Below are 14,521 nucleotides of genomic sequence, written 5' to 3'. Positions count from 1 at the left end.
TGAATTTTCTCCTGCAAGTTGGGAGAAACTTTACAGTGCTTTTAAATATGACAAGCTCCTATGATACTTCGTTAAAATAGTTCGGAATGGAGGCAATGAAACAATAAATGGCTTATTAGTCATAAGTAATATTGACATTTCTAAGGGAAAATATTTGAAAAATTCTGTCAGCATTTCTAATCTAACTCTGTTTCTGCTTACCACATTTCTTTGAAGCCATTGCCTTTGTTTGTAGTACATTCCACCACAGACTTAGAGTCATTCTTCCTGCAATAGAAACATTTGCTGGTGTTCCATTACAAAGAGCAATTAAAAAAAATTAGAATCCTTTTCTATAGTCTAGTTCTAGAGGCATCATTCTGCTTCTTTTGAATCTTAAGTGCCTATTGCAGTATGACAGTCCTCATATTTGTTAACCTCTGTGGGAAGCAAAGATTAGATTAGTGTAGAAGAATAATGCACCTATAAAACCATTTCATTCATGCTCTTGCTAATCTCTTCCATTACTTGTTTTACAGGATGGTATTTAATGCATGTGACTGTCATTGGTACTTCTTTACTCGCAAATCCATAGAAAAATTTATTAGCATCTACAGTATTAGAAAGCTCCTTTCTTTTTACACAAATGTTACTGCATAATGGGTGTAACCTGTTTTACTCATACATCAATATGCCATATCATGATATATGAATACAGTATTAATATCTATCACATCCAATGTAAATATGTGAAAATGCATTTGAAGGGGTGGGTGAGGATGGGACAGGTGGGAGGGGGTAACAGAGCTTGATCAGAACTCTCATAGATGCATTGTGCCCATGAATTGACATGCTGAATTAGAACCCCTCTGTACAAGTACTTGTGGAATATAAAAAAAAATAAAATAAGTCATGGAAAAGGGTGAACAAATGCAGCAGTGGCACTTTGATGGCTCTGTCTCAAAACAAATGTACTCTTTACCTAACATATAACTGTAACTTAACATATAACTGCACATCACCTTTATAATACCAATTAAAAATAAAATTTGAGGGATAGGAAGGTGGTTCAGTGGTAGAGTGCTTGCTATGCACACATGAGACCCTGGTTTCAATTTCTCAGCACCACATAAACAGAAAAAGCCGGAAGTGGCACTGTGGCTCAAATGGTAGAGCACTAGCCTTGAGCTGAAGAGCTGAGGGACAGTGCCCAGGCCCAGAGTTTAGGCCCCATGACCGACAAAAAAATAAAAAACAACCCACAAAAACAAAACTTGATTTTTAAAATGTCCTAAATAGTATGCTGGCATGTGCATGTCTACTTTTATAATGACAAAGTTACAAGATAGTCATCATCTCTTTTATATAAGAATTACATAGTGTTTTCTTTGTTAAATGTTCATAGCTTAAGCTTCTCTTTTCAATTTCATACAAAACCAGCTAGCTCTATCTAGGAAAGCCACACCTCAATCAATCTCTACCATTCATAGTCTAAGAACAGTGTACCTTCCATCTTATATTGTATTGAAAATGAGGATTTCCATAAAACTGATGAGATCATTGTTGGAGAGATTCCCCTCAAGTCTTGAGCTCTAGTGTCCTTTCCAAAATTACAGGGGGAATTCCTCTAGGTGATATTCTCATATGGTGCAGGGCCTTTGTTTAGGCAGGAGTTCACTGTCAAGTGACAAAAGACAGAAGGGGAGATTTCATACAGAAGCTCTCCTAGACATTCCATTAGGATATATGATACAGCTATAACATATTGCATGCATAACGTGCATAAATAACATACATACATAAATCAATTTTCAAGGAGCCAATAGATGAATGCAGAAATGAATTTGTAAGAAACCTGTCTCAATCCTAACCTGACTCTTTTAATATAGCTTGTACAGTTTTAATTTCATTTTAGCATATCCATTTGCCTGCACATTACATCTTGATCATAATCACTCTCTCCACCATTCTTCTTCATTCCTCTTCTTTTCCAAACCAGTCTCATTCAACTTTTCTTGTTGCATTTTCACCCCTGTGTATGAAATAGTTTGATTGGATTCATCTCCCCTTCCTTCCCCTATTTACCTGCCTTTCTCTCAATAGCATATGCAATCCAGATTAGGCATGTTCCAACTTACTCACATGTATTTTTTTTTTACCAAAATGCATGTAATATTTTCAAAGAGGTGTTACCATATGTCACATATGTCTATAAGATTAATTTTTGTCTCTAGCCTATCAAGAAGTTATGTAGATTTTGGCCACAAATATAAGTTATGACATGTTTGTAAATATGTGTGATAGTCTACATAATAAAATATTTTTTCTTAAAATAGAAATTAGATGTGATAGGACACACATGTAATTCCATCACTTGGGAGGCTGATGTGGGAGAATCTGGAATGTGAAGCTAGGTTGAGATGCACAGCAAAACTTTCTGTTGCAAAAAACAAACTAACAAATTATAAAATACAATAAATCCACTAAGCCATTTCAGGCATAGAACAGTGTTCAGTACCATTGAAATACAAACTGCCAGAGCTCCGCGGGACTGATGGGACCTCACTGCTAACCAGACTTGCTCCAAGAAACCTTACAAATGCCAGAACAACAAACAAAACCATTCCAAAGGAGAAAAGATTTGACCTTATTTCATTTTGTTCTTCAGAGAACTAGGAATATGTGTTAGGGATGTTCCAGGGTTCCAAGGAACATGGAAGTACCCTAGGTAGTGGAAGTAATAGTATAAAGATACATGTTAGAAAAAATTGCAAATAAAAGCATGTTAAATAATAAAAATCATGCTGAGGCTTAACTATCGGGTATAAAAACAAGGCCCCTTGAGAACAGTCACTGTACACAGTAACTACAGTACATCGCAGCTTATCTGAAAGGAAAATGGAAACTGGTTCAGGTTTACAATGTCTTTTTATGTATATATTTTTTATTGTGAAAATACTGTACAGAGGGGTTACAATTACATGGGCAAGATAATGAGTACATTTCTTATCAAGCATTGTAACCTCCTCCTTTGTTTCCCCTTCCCACTCCTTCTCATCTCCCCCTCCCCTGCCTCACTTCCCCCCCCCCAAAGTTGTAAAGTTCAGTTCGTTTTTCCACATAATGTCTTGTATATCTCATTGTTGCAATGGGTCCACCTGTATCCCTATTTAAACAATTTGTTGCTTTGAATGTCCCTCCCCCATGGTAAAACCCCTGTTTTCACTGTATTTGATGTTGGTATAATTTGTAGAGAAGTGAAAATACAATGTTTTAATAATCTTAATATAATCTCATAATGCTTTCAAGAGGAGTTGCTTTTATACCTACATCTATGTTGGTGACTAAACTCTGTTCCTCATTTCTGACTCTTGCAATCTGCCTCCATTCTGCTCTCAGGATGAATGTGATTATTCTTCCCCACCTGAAGTTGTATAATTCCAATCTGAATTCCTGAGAATGATCACAATTTTGTTGAAGAAACAGTTTGGGAATCCTACAGCATCATATATGAGGTTATTTTGTGTCCGGTGGCCAAGCCTATTCTTAAAGCTAAGGTCGGATTGATGACAGCATTATTCAGATCTGACAATATAACATGTGTGAACAGAGCTGTGTGCAGATAGTTCACCACCAGATGCATGGGGTCAGGGCAATTTCAGTAAAATGAGAGGGAAAACAGATGTATTAAGTGGATAGAGAAGTGCTTCATTATCTTTAATTATTGGAAACACAATTTATTGCCTAAAGACACCGTCTAGTAATGTGTGTGCGCGCGCACACACACACACACACACACACACACACACACACACACACACTGACACGTCTCTGAACAGGTTTTCCACTTATTTACCACCTTCAATTATTCTGATTCCAAGATAAGAAAATTGTAAGGAATAGAGAATATGTATTGGAAGAAAATAGTCTGTGTATTATCTGATAGAATTAGGAAATTTTAATGAGACTAGAGCAGTTATTGGTAATGACATATTCTCAGAGAAAAGCTAGATATACTGCCAAGATAAATGATTCTAGTTTGGACTTGAGGAAAATTTAGTTCTAAGTACCAATCTTAAGAACAACTAACGTAGATTAGTGGCAAAGAAGGGTTTTTCAGAGTGATCTACAGCTATGCATATGATCTTCCTCAGAAAGTTTACAGAGCCACATAGCAAATGCATTCACAGCAAACTACTTTAAAAAACTGCATATTGAGGCACGACTAGAATTACAGAATTCTTTTGTTTGAGCTTCATGAGCACGGTAATGAAAAGGCCAGGCAGAGCACGCAGAGAAACTACATTTTCACCCTTAAGCCCACTATTCTTGGGAGTGAGAGAGTGAAGCTTAAGTGATTGGTACACTGAGGGCAAGTAAAGACACAAAGAAGAGATTTCTAGTCAGGTGACTGGTAAGGCCAAAGATGAACCTTATGCTTTAAAATGTGCTCTCTCTTCTCTAACAATTCTATGATGATAATGATAATCATCTTTATTTTAAAAATCATAATGGACTTGGAAGTCATTAGGATTTAAACAATATATGTTAGAAAGCAAGAAATATTTTATATAAATCCTTTATGAGTATGATACCTCAACTTGGCTGTATTGTATGTTTCAATTAAAATTCTCTAGAAGTAGTAAAATGCTCGTGGAAATAAATAACAGACATGGATAATAGATGCACTGTTTATTATGCCAAAATCCAATCCTATTTTACATCAACTTTCAGTTCTGACCATGGTTATACAGACTGAAAAATTATTAGATTATAGGAAAGTCACAGAGCATAAACTCAACATGGGTTCTAAAGCTAACTATGGTCAAATAAAACAAATAGAAAATACTAGCTTGGTGCTAGGCTCATAGGAGCCTGAGATCTGAGGATTGAGGTTTGAAGTTAACCTGGAGAGGAAAGTCCATGAGATTCTTAACTCCCACTAACCAACAAAAAGCTGGTATTGAGGTGTGATTCAAGTGGTAGACCACTAAAGTCTTGAGTGAAAAAAATCTAAGTGAGTGCACAAGGCCCTAACTTCAAAGCCTACTACAGCTACACACAGAGAAAAGAACTAATATACACAGTACATGTTTCTTTTTTTATTCTTTTTTTTTAGGTCCAAAACGGGGAATCAAATTTGGTACCTGCTGCTTTCACTCATTCATTGGCTACCTCTCTACTAATTAAACTCTGTCTCCAGCACAGGATTGATTATTTCTTTTATTTCTTTTTTCTTTCTTTCTTTCTTTCTTTCTTTCTTTCTTTCTTTCTTTCTTTCTTTCTTTCTTTCTTTCTTTCTGTCTGTCTGTCTGTCTGTCTTTCTTTCCTTCCTTCTTTCTTCCTTCCTTTCTTTTTTACAGTACAATTCTAAATGCAAATAATGTATTTGAAGGAACAACTGGTTTGTCTTTTTTGACTCATATTTATGTTATCTTTAAGAGAAGTAAAGTACTTTAAAGTACTTTAAACCATTTGGGCAGAGATATAAAACCTCTGCATTTCTAACACATGGTTCAGGGAATTTTTATATCCACTAAATTTAAGACATGGGTTTTAAGATGTTTTAACTGCCCGGAATGAGATTTTGAACATATTTCTTGGTCTAGGGTCAGACATTTAGAGTAAAAAAGTCTACAAGGCTAAAGAGAATCTTATAATATTTCCTTTACACATGTATTTACAGCTCCCACAGAAACCCCCTACCAGTTACTGTATATGACTTTCACATTTTAAGTACTCACAGCACATTTCTACCTTCAACTAGGCATCTTAGCATTTAGTAATAGCATTTGAACCTGATTGTGAAATTCCTGTAGCCATGGCCTTTCAATGTAACAATAATTTTAAGATAATTTAAATTATTTTATGATAATCAAGTTTTGGAGAAACTAATTTCAGAAAAGTTAAAATTGACTTCTTTCAATTTGAGAGGCACTATTTTTAATTTGGAAATTTTAAATGTGCATGTCAGTGATATCTCTTACTGGCAAGATTATCAGAAAAACCAAGCATGTCAATATTTATTTTTAAAGAAAGAAAATTGCATTCATGCATATTGCAAAATAATCTTGGTAGATGCATACTTACAAAATACAGAAAGCAGTATACAATTTTCTGAATTGTGTAAAAATAAAGTAGATGGCGGATGTTCAAAAATTGCTATTAATGCTGCATAATACAATAATGAGTAAACAAAACTCAAGAATTATATCTGGATTTGCCAAGATTTCTACACTGATTTCTATAGAATCAAATGATAAATGCCACATTGGAAATAAAAGTCTGACTTGATGAATTTTGTCTCACCAATTTTTATTGACAATGTATGGACTTCTAGTATTGGTGCATAGTGTGGAAGTGGAGATATAGTTCAAGTGATAGAGCACTAGCCTTGGGCAAAAAAAGCCAAGCAAGAGGGTGAAGTCCTGAGTTCAAATCCCAGTACCCTCACCAAAAGAAAGGAGCAAAAGAAGAAAAGAACAAAGGAGTGAAGGACAGAAGGAGAAAGGAAGAAAGGAAAGAAGAAAGAGAGAGAGGGAGGGAGAGAGAATGGTAGGAAAGAAGGAAGGAACGAAGGAACGAAGGAACGAAGGAAGGAAGGGAGGGAGGAAGGAAGGAAGGTAGGGAAGGAGGATGGAAAAAGATTATATGATTACTTTTTTATATTTAAAGAGAAGGGGAAGGGGAACTGCACTGTGAAAGTTAGCTGAAGGGGTAACCAAATAGGAATTAGTGAAATGTGAGGAAGCTATTAGATCTCCCATAAGAGACCTGGGTAGTGGAGACTAATACAATATGAACAAAAATAAAGAAGGGGTATGTTAAGGCTTGGGAACAATTTAGATTGCAGGAAGCAGGGAAATGAACAGCACTCTGCCTCTATTTTGAGCTTCAGAAAATCAATCCACACTATGTTGCCTGCAGCTGTGGATGACCCTGGAGAACTGTCTGGTGTGTGGAAGAAGGTGAGCAGTGCCTAAATTGAAGTGACTGTGACACTGATGTGGGAGGAGCTCTGACAGGGGTGGGGGCTGGCATCATAGCACCAGGTGCTGACTGAAATCACATCTCTCAACACCATCTGCCATGAAGATGCATTGAATAAGGCAGAGAAACCCAGGGGCCCTGACACACGGAATGTGTACTCTACAGAGCCTTTATAGAGCAAACCCAGAGGTAAGAAATGAAAGAGACAGGCCTGCTGATGGCAAATAAATAACCTTAAGATAGAAGTGGCTAAATTGTTAAATAGTCCTGTCAAGTGAGAAATGACTGAGATATTCATTTATTTTCACAACACTATCTTTGTGAAAACAACTGTAGTCAAAGGATTAACAAAAGCTGATTGTGCTGTGACACAGAATGATAGGAAAGTAAGGATATAAGAAGACAGTGCAAACTAATCACACTTTCAAAAACTGTGATGTGAGAAAAATGTAAGGCATCAACCAAATATGTGGATGTGAGCAACAGCAATGTGTGTGTAAAAACAGAGAGGGAGCATGTGTGTGTGTATGTGTGTGTGACTGATTGTGAGAGAGAGAGAAGAGAGACAGAAAAGAGCAAAGAGGAGGAAAGGGAAGACGGAGGAAGAGGACAGAGAGGAGATATACGAGAGAAGGAGAGAAAGAAAGGAGAGAGGAGGTAAAGAATATAGGGGGAAGTCGGGCATCAGTGGCTCATGCCTGTAATCCAGATCTGAGGACCACAGTTCAAAGCCAACCAGGGCAGGAAAGTCTGTGAGACTCTTATCTCCTCAATAAACCACTCAGGAAAACGGAAGTGTTGTTGGGGCTCAAATGGTAGAGCACTTGCCTTGAGCCAAAGCTGTGGGATTGCACCCAGGCACAGAGTTCAAGCCTCATGACTGACAAAAATAAAAATAAAAAAGAATATGGAGGGAAGAGGGGGGAGAGGAGAAAGAGAGATGGAGATGAGAGAGAAAAGGAGAAAAAAAAGCCAAAAGGAGGGAGAAGAGATCTCTCAATTCTTTCTTTTTTCTTTTCTTTTTTTTTGGGGGGGGGGCCAGTCATGGGGCCTGAACTCTGGGCCTGAGCACTGTCCCTCAGCTCTTCAGCTCAAGGCTAGCGCTCTACCACTTGAGCCACAGTGCCACTTCTGGCTTTTTTCTTTTTGCTTATGTGGTGCTGAGGAATCGAACCCAGGGCCTCATGCATGCAAGGCAAGCGCTCTACTGCTGAGCCACCTTCCAGCCCCTCAATTTTTTTCTTTTTTAAAAAAGGTTCTTCAGTTATTTGAATGAAGAAAGGAAATACAATAGTTAAATTAGAAATTTTTGTTTATTATAATGTTGAAATAAAAATTCCAAAGAATGAAATTAATCTTTGGAAAAGTAGTTTTTACTGCAAAATATAACCATGATATTAAACTCAGAGTAGCAGTCTTTTGTATATTCAGGAATTGTAGGGTAGCCTCATTTTCAGAAGATGGCAGTGGAAAGGAGATGATTCAGTTGAAGAGCCAACATTATAAAACAAATTCCTTATACACCCCAAAATCATCTTTGCTTTCCCACAGGTGATATGCTTTATTTCCATACCAAGGATTGGTCTGAAGAACTGATAATGCATTGTTTAATTATCTCTATGCATTAAGTTTCTGTTTGTAATCTACTAGATAAATGTCCAGGAGTATATTTGCTGGGTTATAAGAAAGCTCTATGTTTATATGTTTAGCCATTTGAGGAACCTCCATACTGCATTTCAGAGTGGTTGAACAAGCTTGCATTCCCACCAACAGTGTAGTAGCCTTCCCTTTTGGCTACATTCCAGCCAGCATCTGTGATTGGTTGTTTCCTGAATAATGGCCATTCTAACTGGGATGTGGTGGAATTTCAAAGCTGTTTGATTTGTATTTCTTTTATGGCCAGAGATGTTGAGCATTTCTTCATGTGTTGATTGGCCAGTCTTACTTGTTTAAATGTTCCTGTATTCTAATCACGGATAATTTTTCACCTTACTTCATTCCTCTTTTCCTGACAAACCTACTTAGACATACATCAAATTTGGACTTATCCTTGAGTGTGAGAAAATATCCTTATGGTGTTTTCACTATGAACTATTCAATAAAAAAAAACTTGGAAAGCCAGTTATATCTAAAAAAAAATAATGAACTGTTGCCCTTGAAATTTTTAATTGGTTACTAATCAGTATGCATACAAGAACAATTATACTTACTGTCAAGGTACATTTATTTGACTTTATGAAGAAAAAACTCAAATATTTTATCATTGTTCCTAAAGAAATATTTAGAATATGACCAAGTAATCTTCCTTTTTTTCCTCTATGACTTTCACAAACTCTGCAACCAGACTTGAAGAAAAGAGAAAAATAAGCAAATACCAACTTATACAATCTTCCTTAACTTGCTTTGCAGCACTAACTAAACTAAATAAAAATTAATTAATCCTTTGAGGCTTGGGGTTATGGTTTCCAGAAGCAATCTCTTTTGAAAGTAGCATGAATGTTGAACCTACCATTACAGCTTGCATCCAATTTCTTCTATGAGTTTGTAACCATAATTTTATTTCAACTTTTTTCATTGCTTCTTTAAAAAAATCCTCTCATGAAATATGAAATCTTTTTGTTAGCTAAAGACAAACCTTGGAATTGCAAGGAAGATCCCACTGGCACCTCTTGTGGTAAGTAAATTAGATGAGCTGCTGCTTCACCTAAACTTATATCTTTGATTTTCACTAATACAAACTGTAGTTCCCTATAGATATTTGGGCAGACTTAGAATCTTAGATTTATATGAGAAGAAACTGTTGTTCAAAGACACTATTATTGTATCAAAACAAAATATAAAATATCATCTGTCAGAACTAGAGACAATAAAAATTGTTTATCTGAATACCTTTGATTCATCTGCTAATCATTAAAGCACTTCAGTCCCAGCCTTATTATCATGAATTTAAATAATTAAAAATCAGGATAAACTTGAAAATAGGTACTATGTCAGCAGGTGAGGAGTTAATGCTAAATGATAGGGCTCTTGAAAATATGTTGAGTACTTTGATCTTATAAATAGAATTTTTTTCCCAAAGTAGCATGATCTAAACACACTGACTCACTTTACCTTTGCAGTGGGCTGAATATGGATGATCCCTTCCAAATTTCAAGTTAAATTTGGTCATGTGGCAGACTTGGAGGTGGAGCTTTGAATAAGCAATTTGGTCACAAAGATGAATGTCTTTTTCCTGGGCTGGGCTAGTTGTTGAGATGAAAATATGACAATACCAGGCTGGGCCTTCTACACACCATGGCTTGTCCTTCTACTTTTCTGTGAAATGAGAGTATAGATTGATATTCACAGATGACACAATGTAGTAAGCAGTCAGCCTGGGAATAAAACATAAGTCTCTCAAACTAAAGAAGTCAAACTTTAGGATTATTGAATGAGTTAGTTATTTTGATGCAAGATTAAAGTATCTTCCTGCCAGAGATAATCAACTTAATATATGTCTTCATAATTTGGTAAACTGCATTACACTGTCTAGTGTTTGGTTCAAATCCATTTGGTCTACTTTATGGCTCAGATTTGAGGCTGAAGACTTTTTAGTTCTGGTAAGGTAATAAATACAAAGCTAGCTTATTTTTAAAGTAACTTTATTCTCTGTGGTATTTTTTAATCTTTTATTTTCAATTATGAAAATAGTGTTGAATGAAAAGAAACAATTAGTTGCTTATTGCTATAAAAATCATGTGCCTGACACCAGATGACAGTCCTTGACCTCTTCAAGTTTGATGTTTTTTCAGCTTTATTTTCTTCCAGAAGAAGAAAAATCACACAAAAAATGGGGCTGAAAACAGACCTTTGAAAAAAGTCTGTTTTATAAACACATGGATGGAACACCACCTACATTTGAGCTGAAGCCAAAATGTAGGTGAATGTTACATTAGTCATCATCCACCCACAAGGTTCACTTCCTCTGTAGCCTAATCTAGGAGAGAGGGTGTGGCCGGGGTTGAGTTGAAAGCCCAGAAGCCTGGCTTGTACTGTGCTGTCCCTTTCTCTGAAGGAAACAGGGAGAGAGTGCTTGTTCCCGCCTCCCTACCTACCTTACTGCCAATTCTGCTGACTTCTTAAGTACAACAATAACAGAGAAAAAGTTTTACCAAACTTAGAAATAAACAACATTTTTTTGCAAACTCAACATGAACAATTTAGTCCCTGAATTGCTAAATTTACAAAAATGAATTTGGGTTACTAGAGGAGAACAACATATTTTAACTTGATATAGAGCAAATGTATTGTTTCCTTATCTTCGTTAGACTGGTTTATATATTTGGTCATAATTATAATTATAGAGAAATTTCCTGGATTTTAGGAATAGGGCATATAAGGACATTTCTGAGGTTTTGTGCCTCAGAAATATGAGTGTGGGGTTTTTGGATTATTAGGGCGAGGTGGAATTTGGGGGATGGTTGAGGGTTTCTGAGTAATGCTTTCATTCTTCTTTTGCCCAATGCTGTCTTCTTTACAAAAGATTCAATTTCATTTTAGAGGTTAACTTGAATTTTTCCCATAGCCTGTGTCATGGTAACCTAATACAGTAAAATTTGGAAAGCTAATTCAGGAAGCAAAGAAACCTCAATAATGCCGTAACTTTAGTATTCTGAAGTAGTTCTTATGAGCCAATAGAAGAAACTCTGTTTGAAAGATTGAAGTTAAAAATTCTTTTGATATAAATATTGTTATTTTTGTCAAATATTACCTGTAAGTAGTTGTGCAAGGGAGGATGTACTGTAGATTCTTGTCTGCATCTTCTTTGCCCTGTTCTCTTCTTCATTTGTCTACCTCTGTCCTCTTGGCACCACCCCCCTCTACATTTGTCTACCTCTGTCCTCTTGACCCCACCCCACCCCACTCATTTCAAGTCCCAGCTTCCTGGTGTTTTATTTTGCTCAACTTTGATATGGGCTTTCCAAGGAATCACACTAATCAAGATCCCCCTTGAATCTACCATTAATACATATGTATACACTTACATACCACCCAACACATTTGCTTATGATTGTAGAAGCCAAATCTAGCTTCCACATATAAAGGGAAAGCATCCTTTGTCTCTCCTGGACTGACTTATTTCACTGCACATGATTTTTCCCATTTTTCTATTTCTTTACAAATGGTACAGTGTCACAGTTTCTAATGGATAGATAAAATTCTGTTGTGTGGGTGCATATGTATATATATATATGTAAATATATATATATTATTTCAAGACTGAGGCAGTATAATAAGCAAAAACATTTTCCCTTTCTTCTTGAAAACTGTTTAAGATAGTGAACACTAATCTTCATTGAGGATTATGCTTCTCCTGGCATAACTAGGGGAAGGCTCCCGGGAGGCCCTGCCTGGTGGAGGCCCACAAGAGTGATTCTATGGCTCATTGGAATGGATAAAAAGAAAAGAGTGTTGAATTCATGGTAACTAACTACAAGATTGTTTAGGAAATGAATGAGATGCACAACTGCTTTCCTTACTTTGTGTGTGTCTTGTAAGCTGGTTGAGCATTTACTATCAACATAGACTTGAGAACAGTTTTCCAAAGGGGACAGAAACATCCATGATTGTGGTAGAGGTGGGTTTAAGAATAGGATATGAATGAAAACATTCATGTAATGACATTGGTCATAATTCATTGTACTTACGAAATGACATATTGAACTGAAACTTTTTGGTACAACTACTTACAGATACTAATAATAGCAACAAAAATAATTATTACTATTATTAAACAGAATAGTATTTGGAGGTAATTCTAGAGTACGACAATAGAAGCAGAAAATTAGACATGGATGACAGAGTACTAACAATGTCTCTAATGATAAAGGAGGTACTGAGCCAGTACTTCAAGGCTCCAAAAGTAAAGCTCATTTCTAAAACTTACCTGATCACAGTGATTCATATCTATATTCCTAGCTATTTAGACGACCAAGGTCTAAGAATCATGGTTCAAAGCCAGTACAGCAGGGTAAGTCTATGAGACTCAATATCTCCAATTACCCAATAGATAGCAGCAAGTGAAGCTATGGCCCACATAGTATAACATCAGTTGTTAATGAAAAACCACCAAGGCCTTGAGTTCAAGACCCAGTAACAGAACAGGAACAACAACAACAAAAAAAACATTGTCAATAGCCACCAATTTACATACAACCCAACACTAGCCTTCCCATTCAGTGTGGTACATAGTGGGAATTGGGCACATACTTATTACTTCTTCAATGAATAGATGTTAACTAAACTTAACACTAGGCCAGTATTTTAGATTCTTGGCATGTGGCATGGAGTGATGTGACATCTTTTAGGCTCATGGATTTCACACTTTACATCCTAGTAGAAACCGAATTGACAGATACACTGATCAACCTCAATTTCATATTCTTAGAGAAAGAAAACTGAGCAGGAGAGTGAGTCTGCAGAGGAATCACTACTGTGATGATGGGCAATAGGGTTAGAAGAACTTGGAACAGAAGTGACGTTGAAACAGAGACCTAAACTATTTCACGAGAGATCCAGGCAGAAGGTGAACCTTCTGGTGGAAGGAAAGGGCTTGGGCAGAAGCCCTGAATCAGTGTGCAGAGCAGAGTTTCTATGTACAACGACCTCCAAGAAGCCAGGGTTCAGGTGAGTGATGTGCAGCTGCGCAGAACGCACATGAAGCACTTCGGACTCGGACCAGCAGTGTGCTAGTCTTTAGGCATAAACTTTAGGTTTAATCAACCAAGGATCTAGGGACCTGGACTGGAAGTCAGGGAAGAGGGAGGAGGAGAGAGGGAGGAGAAGGAGGGAGAAGGAGAGAGGGAAAAGAGAAAGAGGAGGAGTAGCAAGCAGCAGCAGCAGCACAGGGAAAACTTAGTTTTTAAAAGCTTCCTTATTTTTTTTTCTGGAAATAAAGTCTTATGTTGATGTCCAGGCTGGCTTTGAATTCCTAGGCTCAATCATGACTTGTGCTTCAGCATCCTGAGTCCCTGAGACTAAAGCAATGAATGACTGTACTTGGCTGATGCAATTTCACATTAATTTAGTCCTTCTGCTTCTTCCTCTTCTTGTTTCTCTCAGCACAGAGCAATTGTTATGTAGGATGCCAACAAACAACCGCAAGCTAAGAGGAGTTACTGACCAGGACCAAAACCATTCAGCACCTTAATAATTCGTTTTGTAGCATCTAGACCTGTGAGAAATAGACTTTTACTGTTTAAATCATTCATCTGTGGTCCTTTGTTAGGCCAGCTACTGGAACAGAGACACATAATAAAGACAGTGTATAAGATGCACAATGAAAAAAAAAGAAAAAAAAAGATGCACAATGACTGTGATTATAAACAGTTACATACTCTATTGTATTTTACTCATCATATTATAGAGAAGTAAATATAAGTTTTAAAAATGTTCAACAAGCCAGGCGCCAGTGACTCACGCCTGTAATCCTAGCTACTCAGGAGGCTGAGATCTGAGGATCACGGTTCAAAGCCAGCCTGGGCAGGAAAGTCCATGAGACTCTTATCTCCAA

This window comes from Dipodomys ordii, unplaced genomic scaffold, assembly GCF_000151885.1.
Source record: "Dipodomys ordii isolate 6190 unplaced genomic scaffold, Dord_2.0 Scaffold139, whole genome shotgun sequence".
NCBI lineage: Eukaryota > Metazoa > Chordata > Mammalia > Rodentia > Heteromyidae > Dipodomys > Dipodomys ordii.
Note: the sequence above shows the minus strand (reverse complement) of the source record.